This window comes from Dendropsophus ebraccatus, chromosome 13 (genome assembly GCF_027789765.1).
Source record: "Dendropsophus ebraccatus isolate aDenEbr1 chromosome 13, aDenEbr1.pat, whole genome shotgun sequence".
In the NCBI taxonomy this organism is placed as follows: domain Eukaryota; kingdom Metazoa; phylum Chordata; class Amphibia; order Anura; family Hylidae; genus Dendropsophus; species Dendropsophus ebraccatus.
Window position 1 is genome coordinate 36,840,134 of NC_091466.1, and position 12,956 is coordinate 36,853,089.

Genomic DNA, 12,956 nt, shown 5'->3' on the forward strand with positions numbered 1-12,956 from the left:
AAAACTATCGGATGCAGTCCCTTTTTAAATCTGAGACACCGATCTGTGAGCCGGGGCTGGTGAGGCCCCCGAGAGGGCTGCAGAGATGATGGCGCCAGGCCCCTGTACGTGGGGTCTGGCGAGGAGAGTGGCAGCCCGGGACTCCGACTGCCGGCAGTGGCCTTGACACCTGATAAATACCTTATCACGAAACAATACTATGAGTAGAAAAGTAGTAGCATGATGGGGAGATGTGTTAGATCCGTCACGTTAATCCCAGGTTATCTTTTGCAGGGAAGTGGTTCCACTTGATCCCCAATGGGGCCCTCCAAAATGTAATCAGGTAGCTGCACAGTTAAGGGATTCTAGCTTTGCAAATGGGGCAGCCGATCCTTGACTCGCCATTCGAGTAGTGGAGTTTCTCTTTTAAGGGCGGGGGCTCTGTATGGAAGGACAAATGGTGTATCAGGGTAGGGTCAGGGATCAGCTGCCCTGCTTGTAAAGCTATAATCCCTTACTAAACAGTAATTTATACATGTATAAAGTTTATCATTTTTGTTTTCAGCGTTATTGCTAGATTGGTCTCTAACATTTAACTTATTTTTATGTTGCATGTTAAAGGAGAAGTCCGGTGAAAATTTTTATGAAAGTATTGTATTGCCCCTCAAACGTTATACAAATCCCCAATATACACTTATTATGGGAAATGCATATAAAGTTTTTTTTTTCCTGCACTTACTACTGCATCAAGGCTTCACTTCCTGGATAACATGGTGATGTCACGACCTGACTCCCAGAGCTGTGCGGGCTGTGGCTGCTGGAGAGGATGATGGCAGGGGGACACTGAGGGACACAGGGCCCTGGAGGGACACTGAGCATCCCCCTGCCATCATCCTCTCCAGCAGCCACAGCCCTGCTTTTTACTTTATGTTCCCTATAAAAATAAAGCTAATATTATGTTTTTTGTTAGTTTTAAAAATAGTTTATTCGTATTACCACACTTTATATCAACATTTTGTTTCATTATTAGGGCGGGTTCACACTACGGAATTCTCGCGGATAATGTCCGCGCAATTCCGTCAGCTGTCCGCCCGCACGGGCACGCGCTTTTCCGCCGGCTCCATAGACACCATTCTATGGGCCGGCGTATTCCGCGATCCGCTAAAAGGGACATGACACTTCTTTCAGCGTATAGCGGAATACACCGGCCCATAGAATGGTGTCTATGGGGCCGGCGGAAAGGCGCCCAGATGTGCGGGCGGACAGCTGACGGAATTCCGCGGACATTGTCCGAGAATTCCGTAGTGCGAACCCGCCCTTACATAGAAATTTTACCTCCCTGCTGGCATGGTATCATTACAGAGCAAGCAGGCTATATCAATAAACCAGACAAGTGTAAAACAACACAAGGCCTTGGGCTTTTGTAGAAATGCTTTTCTATTACTTGAGCGTCACTGGAGCGCTTTCTATGGTTCAGGCTGCTTACATACACTACCTTGAGTGCCCTACTGCTCCTCAGTGTGGTCAGCGGCTACCGGAGCCTGTTTGGGCAGCTGCATGAGGACAAAGAGGCAGGTCCCAGGGTAGCAGTGAAGCGCCAGAAGCAGCTGTCAGGAGACCCGTCTGTCTGTATGAGCTGCCTGCCTAAGTGTACATTACAGTAGTAGCGAAGTGCCTCGCTACACTCTTCTCCAGGTGTCTGGAAAAGTTGGATACAGTCCTGGGTGAAGTTTCGCAGGACTGTATCCAGATTTTCTAGACACCCAGAGCAGAGCTCAAATGCAGTCGTCTGACAGGTCGACGGCTGGGTGTAGTAAAGCACTTTGCTACTACTGTAAATTTGCTCATCCCTAATGTACAGGCATAAGCTGGCTGTATGAGTGTAAGCAGGGGCGTAGCTAGGATTCATGCCCCCCCCCCCCCTCCCCTACACACAAGTACTGCATATATATAAATCGGTGATGTGGCCAAAAACTTACATTTCTTGTGACCAGAGGCATAAGCAGCTACAAAAGTGCTTGCTCTGTCAGTCCACTGTATTTAATTACTAGGGCCCATCCGGAGCCCTTATGGTTAAATACATAGATGCAGGAGACTACCTTCTGCTTAACCCCTCATGTACTGCAGTGTATGAGTGACCTCAATGTTCTCTTACATGCTGCAACTCAAAAAAAATGAAAAAGGAAGTCAAAGAGATCTCTGCCTCACTGCTCGTGCACTGATAACCTCTGACCTCTAGAGGTCAGAGTTTATAAGAGGAGTGAAGCAGAGATTTCCCTGTCCTCTGTATATTAACCTTGGCAGCACGGTGGCTCAGTTGTTAGCACTGTGCTGGGTTCAAATCCCACCAAGGGCAACATATGCAAAGAGTTTGTATGTTCTTTCCGTGTTTGCGTGGGTTTCCTCCCACACCCAAAACATACAGATAGGTGAATTTAGATTGTGAGCCCTAGACAGGGAGCAATAATTGGCAAACTATGTTAAGTTCTGCAAAATCTGTGTGCGCTATACAAATAAAAGCATTATTATTTTATGTTGCGGCATGTAAATGAACACTGGGTCAATTACACATTACAGTACCTAAGGGTTTGAGCAGAAGGACACAGGAGACTCATATCTTCCCTGTGCATCCCCAGGCTCCCTACTGCACGGCCCCTAGCCTGCCTTTATGGTAGCTACGCCACTGAGTGTAACAACAGTAACAGTGATATTCTGCAGCAGGTTGAGGTGTATTATGAGGTTCTGCAGCAGCTGAGGTCTGTTATGAAGTTGTATGGGGACACATTTGTTGTATGTCTACTGCTGTGCAGACACCAACAAAATGGTGCTGCACAGCAATACACATTACCTTTCCTCCCTTTGTTTCCCTGTGAAAATCTGAAATGCACAAGGAAAGAAAAAACAATAAAATAAAATAATCGGGAGCGGAACTGTTCTCCCAGTAGGAATCTCAGAAGTCAGCAATCACAACTTACACTTGGTGAGTGGTGAAAATGTTCACCACTCACTAGATGTATACGCCCAAAACAGTTTCCACATGCAGATCCGCTCCAATCCTCCTGGACAGGCTCAAGGTCTCCCGGTAGATATTTGCACAAAAGAGAAGAAAAACGGAGAGCGGATACTAGTTTCATAAATAACAATAAACGGCCTTAGCTTCTCAGATATATGAGTTTACTCACTGTTCGGAGGGGAGTAGTAGCCAGACTCCACCCCCTCCACCCCCCACCCCCCATGCCAGGAACATCATCCTTTTCCTATATCCCCTTATGACATTAGAGGAAGCACATAGGATAATCAGAGATGAAAAGTATTATCATAAATTGGAGAAAGACCCCAGTGATATTTTTCAGATACAATTGGCTACCCTGATAGAGGAGGGAAGTAAAAATGGTATCCTAACAAAGGAAGAAAAAGAATATCTGAAAGTTAGCAATCCCTCCACTCCATATTTATTTATTTTTCTGCCAAAATTACAAAAAAAAAATCAAGAGCGTCCTCCTGGAAGGCCTATTATTGTGGGAGTAGGTTCCCTCACAAGTCACTTAGGAGAGTACTTGGATAGAATTTTACAGAAATATGTTTTATCTCTTCCGTCATATATAAGAGATTCAGGGCATCTCCTAACTCAACTAGAGACATTGAACTGGGAAAATGGTGATTTACTGGTATCTTTAAACGTAGCAGCATTGTACTCCAACATCCCCCATGATAGGAGGTATTAGAGCGGTAGGGAAGGTCTTGGAGGAAGATATTTTAATGCCGGATGCACAAAAGCACTTTATTTTGGAGTCTTAAGTCTTGAATTTATTTTAAAACATAATTTTTTTATTTTTGAGGAAGATTTTTATGTACAGCACCTTGGTACCGAAATGGGCGCGAAATGCGCACCGGTTTTTGCAAATATCTACATGGGGGTATTCGAGCAGGAGTTTTTTTTTGTAAAAGTAATTTTATGAAAAATATAAAATTTTATGGGCGTTCTATTGATGACCTGTTTTTTTATCTGAAATGGTACAAGGGAGGAATTAAAAAAGTTTTTGGAATTTTTTTTGGCGGGTGGGGGGGAGTGACGGCGATCGGAGCAGCAAGGGTGGCGATCGGAGCGGCGGCGGGGGTGGTGATCGAGCCGGCGCAGGGGGCTGCGGATGAGCGGGGGGCCGGGCGGCCGGACTATCGCGCGACGACTGTTTACACGGAACGATCGGCGAATTTTTTGCGAACTATGAACGACGATTTATGAACATGTTAAAAGATCAAAATGAACGTTTTTTCAATCGTTCGCCGCGTTTACATGTACGATTATCGTTCGAATTCGATCGTTATCACGAAAATCCGCCCGATAATCGCTCCGTGTAAACTTAGCATAAGAAGAAACTGTTTAGAAGATTTGGCATTCAACAAACAAGTAAAAGTGAAAGAAAAAAGACTGAAGCAAAAAATTTCCCAAGCGAGGTGATAGAAGGAGCAAGAAAAAGAGCAGAAAAAATAGATAGGAAAAAACAACTAGAGCATGGAAAAAAGAGTGAAAAATCTGAAGAGAAAAAGGAGGAAGTTCTATTTATTACAAAGTACTCATCTAACCATAATGACATCAAACAAATTTTAAAGAAAAACTGGAGTATTTTATTGGAAGATCTGTTTTTAAAAAAATATGTGAAAAAAAGGACCCAAGATGGTCTTCAGAAGATCAAGGGCACTAGGACAAATAATTGCCCCTTCTTTTCCAGATTTAAATAAAAATAAAAAAAAGAAAGGGAGGATGAATGAAAATGAGAAGGGAATATATAGATGTGGTAAAAAGATGTGCAAAACCTGCCCTTAAATACAGAATAATACAAAAAAAGGGATAAATAATACTTAAGGAGAGGAATTTGAGATAAAAAGTCACCTAACTTGTGGTAGCGAGTACGTTATCTATATGCGGGAGTGCCCATGTGGCCTCCAGTATATAGGGAGAACAAGCCAGACCCTAAGGCGTAGAATAAATACTCATCGTTTTAACATTAGTCACCGTTTTAATAAACATAGTGTCTCTAGACATTTCTCGCAATATCATAAAGCTAATGCAGATGATCTTAAAGTGTATCCGATAGAGAAAATAGACACACAACTGCACAGATTCAGTAAACTTTGCCGCAGGGAGAGTTACTGGATTTTTTGAATGAACACTCTGGTGCCTAATGGGTTAAATGAAATGCTAGAGAAAGTCTGATGGACAGGTCTGATAAGGATTCTGGTCGCACATGGCAGTAGGGAGGAGAGGAAAGGAGCCTATATGTGGTTTTAAAAGTCTTGTATTGTCATTCATTCTGTTTATCCCCGAGGAGAGGGGGGAAAAGTGTGCCTCCGATATGCGTTGGATTGTGTTTAAGTAAATGTTTTCTACTTACCTTAAGTGCCAATAATATATAGTTAGTGAATGGTGAAACTCAAGGAGGTTTGAAGTGTCTGAAGCATTCCCTGTGCAATAAGGTGTGTGCTACTGCTGAGCTGGACAAGTTGGAGTTTCCAATGTCATAAGGAGATATAAGAAAAGGATGTTCCTGGCCTGTGGGGGAGTCTGGCTACTACTCCCCTCCGAACAGTGAGTAAACTCATATATCTGAGAAGCTAAGGCCGTTGTTTGTTATTTACGAAGCTAGTATCCACTCTCCATTTTTCTTCTCTTTTGAGCAAATATTTTCCCTGTGAAAAGAGAAGCCGATCACTGATCTTAGAGAGACCAGCCAAACAATAACACTGCCAGCTCCTAGAGAAAGCGCTCAATGCAGTGAAATCCTAGATGCATTACCCCCTGGGAAACATGAATATGCAAAAGAAGAGCCCGTGGACCCTCATTAAAGAGTCTTGAAACACAGGACTAGCCAGCTATCCCTCCAAGAAGGACCTCCTGTGAAAATAGGAGGGAGGTGATGATGTCACAGTAGTTGAGCAGGGACAGCCTCTCTTTTCAGCAGCCCTATTTCATGTTGCTATTACAGCAGTATTCCTGCTGGAGCTCTCCCAGTGGCAATCTGGGAAATGTGAAAAATTAGATGATTATTTTTCATATTTCCTTACATTGGAAAAAAAGCCCACAAAAATTAACAAAAAAAAAACTATTACATTATTTTTTTTTTTTTTTTTTTTTACTTTATGACACATTCCTTTTAAAGGGGTTATCCAGGGAAAATATTCTTTCAAATCAACTGGTTTCAGAAAGTTATATATAGAATTGTAATTTACTTCTATTTAAAAATCTCAAGTCTTTCCATACTTATCAGTTGCTGTATGTCCTGATGGAAATGTTTTATTTTCAGCCTGACACAGTGCTCTCTGCTGACATCTCTGTCCGAGACAGGAACCTCTTTTTCTCTGGACAGTTCCTGGTTTGGACAGAGGGGGCAGCAGAGAGCACTGTGTCTCACTGAAAAGAAGACGTTTCCTGCAGGACATAAAGCAGCTGATAAGTACTAGAAGACGAGATTTTTTAAATAGAAGTAAATTACAAATTTATATAACTTTCTGAAACCAGGGGAGAGTGACCAGTGATTTTAAGACACAATGTCATCTTCTATCATTTTGAAGCAAAAAAAAGTCTGTAATATACCAATTATGGTCCAAAAACAGCCAAATAATGACATTGTTTCAATATAACCTAAGGAAGAAGGAAACAAGGAAGAAACCCAAAGTTCCCTGAAGAGTCTAAAAAATTCCAGTCCTTTCAAACTACTCCATCCCTACACTCACTGATAAAGGGAATTTGTTTTTATTACCCAACAGCTCAGTAAAAAAAAATACCCCGTCAAAGTTATATAGGTATATGTTAATGCTTAATTCATATGTTACAAAATATATCTTGAGTTCTACGCTGTGAATACTCTCTACATATATCACATATATACATATTTAAATCGCCACTAGATGTCAGTGTTGTATCACTATATTTCGTATATTAGTATAGGATATCACCACTAGATGTCAGTGTTGTACCATTGTATTTAGTAAATCAGTATAAGAAATCGCCACTAGATGTCAGTGTTGTATCAATGTGTTTAGTATATCAATTATTGGATACTAAGTTTGGTATTTTGTATCTAAGTGACAATTTGTATCAGGAGAGTATTACTGCAGAACTATTAACTGATATATCAGAGCTCTATGAATGAGATTGTAGTTTTTATGAAGCTGTTACTTGCAATTATGTTAGTCCAGTATAGAGCATTGCAGGTGCCAGCATATCCAGAGTGGTCTCACTGGCACTTAGCTGTCTACTGACCCTCTCGCTATTCAACTTCTAATATGTCTTACTGCTTCTTAATAATACACCAAAAACTAAGACCCCACTACCCCAATGTTTCACCACTTTATTGTGTTTTTCTCAAGGGGAACAAGCAAAGAGTGAGCTGGCAGTGTGCACGCTATGTTTTTATTAACTCTGTTGATGATGTGGTGTCTCCAACAGTGGACTGAGTTTCCAATCAGGGGAAGGGTAAGGAGTTATTGACATGTTTAACACCCAATCACTGTATGAGAATAGCGAACACTTTTGTGGACCAATCACCAGTTTTATGCATGTTTTACATCACTATATCGTGGGATTTCAATGATCCCACGCATATGCAAACAGTTTGCGAGTGGAGAAACCCAGCATGCGCATGATCGGAGACTTAGGCTGCATTCACACGTCCTGTGTTCTGTCCGTGAAACACGGACAAAATGGACGTAGAGTGTAAGCCCCTCTCCCCTCACATATAAACATTGTCCCCTGGTAGTACGCCCCTCTCCCCTCACATATAAACATTGTCCCCTGGTAGTAAGCCCCTCTCCCTTCACATATAAACATTGTCCCCTGGTAGTAACAGGCATTGTTCCCTGGTAGTAAGCCCCTCTCCCCTCACATATAGGCATTGTCCCGTGGTAGTAAGCCCCTCTCCCTTCACATATAGCCATTATCCCCTGTTAGTAAGCCCCTCTCCCCTCACGCATAAACATTGTCCCCTGGTAGTAAGCTCCTTGCCCCTCACATATAGACATTGTCCCCTGGTAGTAAGCCCCTCTCCCCTCACATATAGGCATTGTCCCCTGGTAGTAAGCCCCTCTCCCCTCACATATAGCCATTGTCCCCTGTAGTAAGCCCCTCTCCACTTACATATAGGCATTGTCTCCTGTTAGTAAGCCCCTCTCCCCTCACGCATAAACATTGTCCCCTGGTAGTAAGCTCCTTGCCCCTCACATATAGACATTGTCCCCTGGTAGTAAGCCCCTCTCCCCTCACATATAGGCATTGTCCCCTGGTAGTAAGCCCCTCTCCCCTCACATATAGGCATTGTCCCCTGGTAGTAAGCCCCTCTCCCCTCACATATAGCCATTTTCCCCTGTAGTAAGCCCCTCTCCCCTTACATATAGGCACTGTCCCCTGGTAGTAAGCCTCTTTCCCTTCACTTATAGGCATTGTCTCCTGGTAGTAAGCTCATCCCCCCTCACATATAGGCATTGTCCCCTGGTAGTAAGCTCATCTCCCCTCACATATAAACATTGCAAGCCTCTTTCCCTTCACTTATAGGCATTGTCCCCTGGTAGTAAGCCCCTTGCCCCTCACATATAGGCATTGTCCCCTGGTAGTAAGCCCCTCTCCCCTTACATATAGGCATTGTCCCCTGTAGTAAGCCCCTTTCCCCTCACATATAGCCGCTGGCATAGCTACCTTGAAGGCAGGTGAGGCAGCTGCTATGGGGCCCGCACAGTAAGAAGCCTGGTCTGCCTCCATGGTATGCCATTGACAGCGTGGTGTCCTAAGGGATCTCCTCCCAGACCTGGACTAAAGCATCTGTCAACTCCTGGACAATGTGAGTGAGACATGATGTCCCAGATGTGCTCAATCAGATTTAGGTCTGGGGAACGGGCGGGCCAGTCCATTGCTTCAATGCCTCTAATTTGCTGGAACTGCTGACACACTCCAGCTACATAAGGTCTAGCATTGTCCTGCATTAGGAGGAGCCCAGGACCAACCACACCAGCATATGGTCTCACAAGGGGTCTGAGGATCTCATCTCGGTACCTAATGGCAGTCAGGCTACCTCTGGTAAGCATATGGAGGGCTGTACTGCCAAACTGGTGATGCTGAAGGATGCTACAGGCAGCAGATCACTCTCCATGACATCTCCAGACTCCGTTACGTCTGTCATGTGTGCTCAGCGTGAACCTGCTCTCATCAGGGCGCAAGTGGTGAATTTGCCAATCCTGGTGTTCTCTGGTAAATGCCAAGCTTCCTGCACAGTGTTGGGCTGTGAGCACAACCCCCATCTGTGGACGTCGGCCCTTATACCATCCTCATGGAGTTGATTTCTAACCGTTTGTGCAGACACATGCACATTTGTGGCCTGCTGAAGATCATGTTGCAGGGCTCTGACAGTGCTCCTCCCATTCCTCCTTGCACAAAGTCAGAGGTAGCGGTCCCGCTGCTGGGTTGTTGGCCTCCTCCATGTCTCCTGGTGTATTGGCCTGTCTCTTGGTAGCGCCTCCAGCCTCTGGACACTACGCTGACAGACACAGCAAACCTTCTTGCCACAGTTTGCATTGATGTACCATCCTGGATGAACTGCACTACCTGAGCCACTTGTGTGGTTTGTAGAGGGCATCTCAAGCTACCACAAGTGTAAAAGCACCACCAACATTCAAAAGTGACCAAAACATCAGCCAGAAAGCATAGGTACTGAGAAGTGGTCCCCACCTGCAGGACCACTCTTTTATTGAGTATGTCTTGCTAATTGCCAATAGTTTCCACCTGTTGTCTATTCCATTAGTACAACAGCATGAAGTTTGATTTACTTGGAGTTATGTTGTGTTATTTAAGTGTTCACTTGATTTTTTTGAGCAGTGTATATATATATATATATATATATATATATATATATATATATATATATATATATATGTGTGTGTGTATATGTATGTGTGTGTATGTATACACACAAACACACACACACACACACACACACAGAACTTCTACACAAATAGACACACATATATAGATACACAAACATGCAGGCAGACACACAGAAATTACAGAGATACAAAGACAAAGATTAGATAATGTGCATACATGTATAGCACTAACACTCACATGAACAGACACATGACAGGGATGCAAAAACACACACAGATAGGCACAATATACATATGCACACAATCACTTTTTATGCAGGACAGGAAGCTGCATAGGGATCCACATGTGAGGTCCCTCCTTCTTCTGCTCCAGGCTGGATTGTGCAGCCTTCAGCCCCTCCTCCTCTGTACCAACTGCAGAGCTGTACAGGTGCAATTCCAATGCACCGCTATCAACCCAACAAAGTGTATGAAGTGCATGGTTAAGCTCATTTTCCACCTCCTCAACCACCGGCTTAGTGGGCCATAAATAAAAGTTGACCTAAAGAGACTCAAATGCGATTTTTCCCAGGCCTCAACCCAGTGCGGTCAACTCAAGTTTTTACAGAGTTGACTTAAAGGGACTCAATTTCTATTTATGGAAGGGCTCATCCCAGGGTTATAATTTGTTGTTTAAAAATCAAATATGCCGAAACACCATTGGTGAAGACCGGTAGGAGAGGATGGAGCAGAAGGGGGCAGTGACTTAATCCTGTGAGCTGCAGATAACGCAATAACTTGTGTCCTTTCAAGTTACTAGACTGAGCAGGACCGTGGCATGAAACCCCCTCTACTTTATGAATTTGGGTAACATTCCCGGCATCATGTGACTCACCGCTTTTCAAAAAACCACTTGTTATGCGGTTTGTTCTAGCTAACTTGGATACAGTATTTTCCTTCCCTGGAAATTTCTGCATTTAATCTGCCCCATGTGAATTCCCACTTAGCCCAGCCCTGTCACACACCATATTACTAGCCTGGCCCTGTCACACACCATATCACTAGCCCAGCCCTGTCACACACCATATCACTTTTTTATGGCACTTTTATAACAGATTTGACTGAAGTTTTGTGTATTGCACTACAGTTTTGGTCACTGTTAAAGAGGACCTGTCACCCCCCGTGCCGGGGTGACAGGCTCCTGACCCCCTGCTAGATCCCCCTATACTCACCTAATCGCGCCGGGTCCCGCTTCCTGATGCGGTCGGGTGGCTGAGATATCGGCTCCCGAAGCCCGGCGCGCGCACACAGCAGAGTCCGACGCTCATAGAGAATGAATGGGGAGTCCGATGCTCCGTCATTCTCTATGGGCATCGGACTCTCCTGTCAGCTCATGCGCCGGGCTTCGGGAGCTGAAATCTCAGTCACCCGACCGCATCAGGAAGCGGGACCTGGCGCGATTAGGTAAGTATAGGGCGCTCTAACAGGGGATCGGGAGCCTGTCACCCCCGGCACTTATAGAAGTTATGCAAATACCCCCCCCCCCCCCCCAAAAAAAAGAAAAAAAAAAAAAAAGATAAACTATGGCAATCCAGCAGGATACACTGTATTAAAAACTTTTACCTATGCCAGCAGGCGACAGCGGCAACTATGGCAAGAGAGGCATAAACACTGTTGGGGAGATTTATCAAACATGGTGTAAAGTGAAACTGGCCCCTAGCAACCAATCAGATTCCATTTTTCATTTTCCAAAGAGACTGTGAGGAATAAAAGGTGGAATCTGATTGGTTGCTAGGGGCAACTGATCCAGTTTTGCTTTACACCATGTTTGATAAATCTCCCCCTGAATGTCAATTTTTACATATGGCGACAGGCATTCAACTGTTTTCAATCACACAGAGAAGGCAAACAAAGTTCTGCGATATCTTTTTTTTTGTTTTTTTTGCAACAAGCTGCGTACAGGTGAATACACTATATCTCAACTTTGATTTCTGTCAACAGGTCCCATGCATTTCACACTTTTCAGTCAATGCGCAGAACGACAAACAATAGTGAGCCACTTGTAGGGTTTTTTTTTTGGGGGGGGGGGGGGGGGGGGAAGTAGCCGTATACAGATGTTTACACTATAACCCAATTTTTCTTTATATACTCTATATATTTTAGCACAGAATGAGCACAATCCGAAAAGTGGACGTATAATGCTAGCAGATATGTAGCCTTTCTTTTTTTGTTTGTATTAACTGTGCGCAGAGCGCTATGCACGGCTCTGTGTCAATTTTTAACTAACAGTGGCTAAGCAAACACTGTCGTATACAATATACGTAGAAAGGTGGATGTAAAATGCTTGCAGATACGTGCCTTTTTTGTTGTTCTTTTGTTTCTTTTACTCTGTGCAAAGCTCTATATACTGCACTGCGACAATTTTTAGCTAACCGCAGCTGAGCAAACACTGCTAGAGTATAGGTAGAAAAGTGAACGTATACCACTAGCAGATACCTTGGCTTTTTTTTCCTTTTTTTTAACTGTGCACAGACTGCTATGTACTGCTCTGCGACAATTTTTAGCTTACAGCAGGTAAACAAGCAGTGGCATATACTGTATATTTTTTTTTAAAAAAGGCTTTGTATTTGCTGGCGGCATATGTCAATTTTTCTTTCTTTTTTAGATATGCTCAGAGCACTATGTACTGCCCTGCGACAATTTTTAGCTAACAGCAACTAAACAAGCAGTGGCGTATACAGTATTGCTGGCGGAATACGTCGTCTTCTTTCTTTTTTTTAAATATGCGTAGAGTGCAATGAACTGCGCTGTGACAATTCGGATGTTACATGTAATAGGCCAACACAGGTGTATACAGGAAAATTATACACTGCCTGCCTGTCTAAGTAGCTGATGCCTGGTAGTCTGTGCCCTGTATGAATATAGGTATATGCTGTAGCCCTAACAAAGGGTTTTAGGGTCTTCCCTGTCAATGTCTGACAATCCTCACTGTCCCAATTAGAAAGTGCAACAGTTAGACTGTAGGGGCAACTAAATCCAGTGCAGCTCATTTAGAATACACACCAGCTGCCTGCCTGTCTGAATAAAGCAGCTGCTGTACAAGTAGCCAGACGATTCTCTGAAACTAT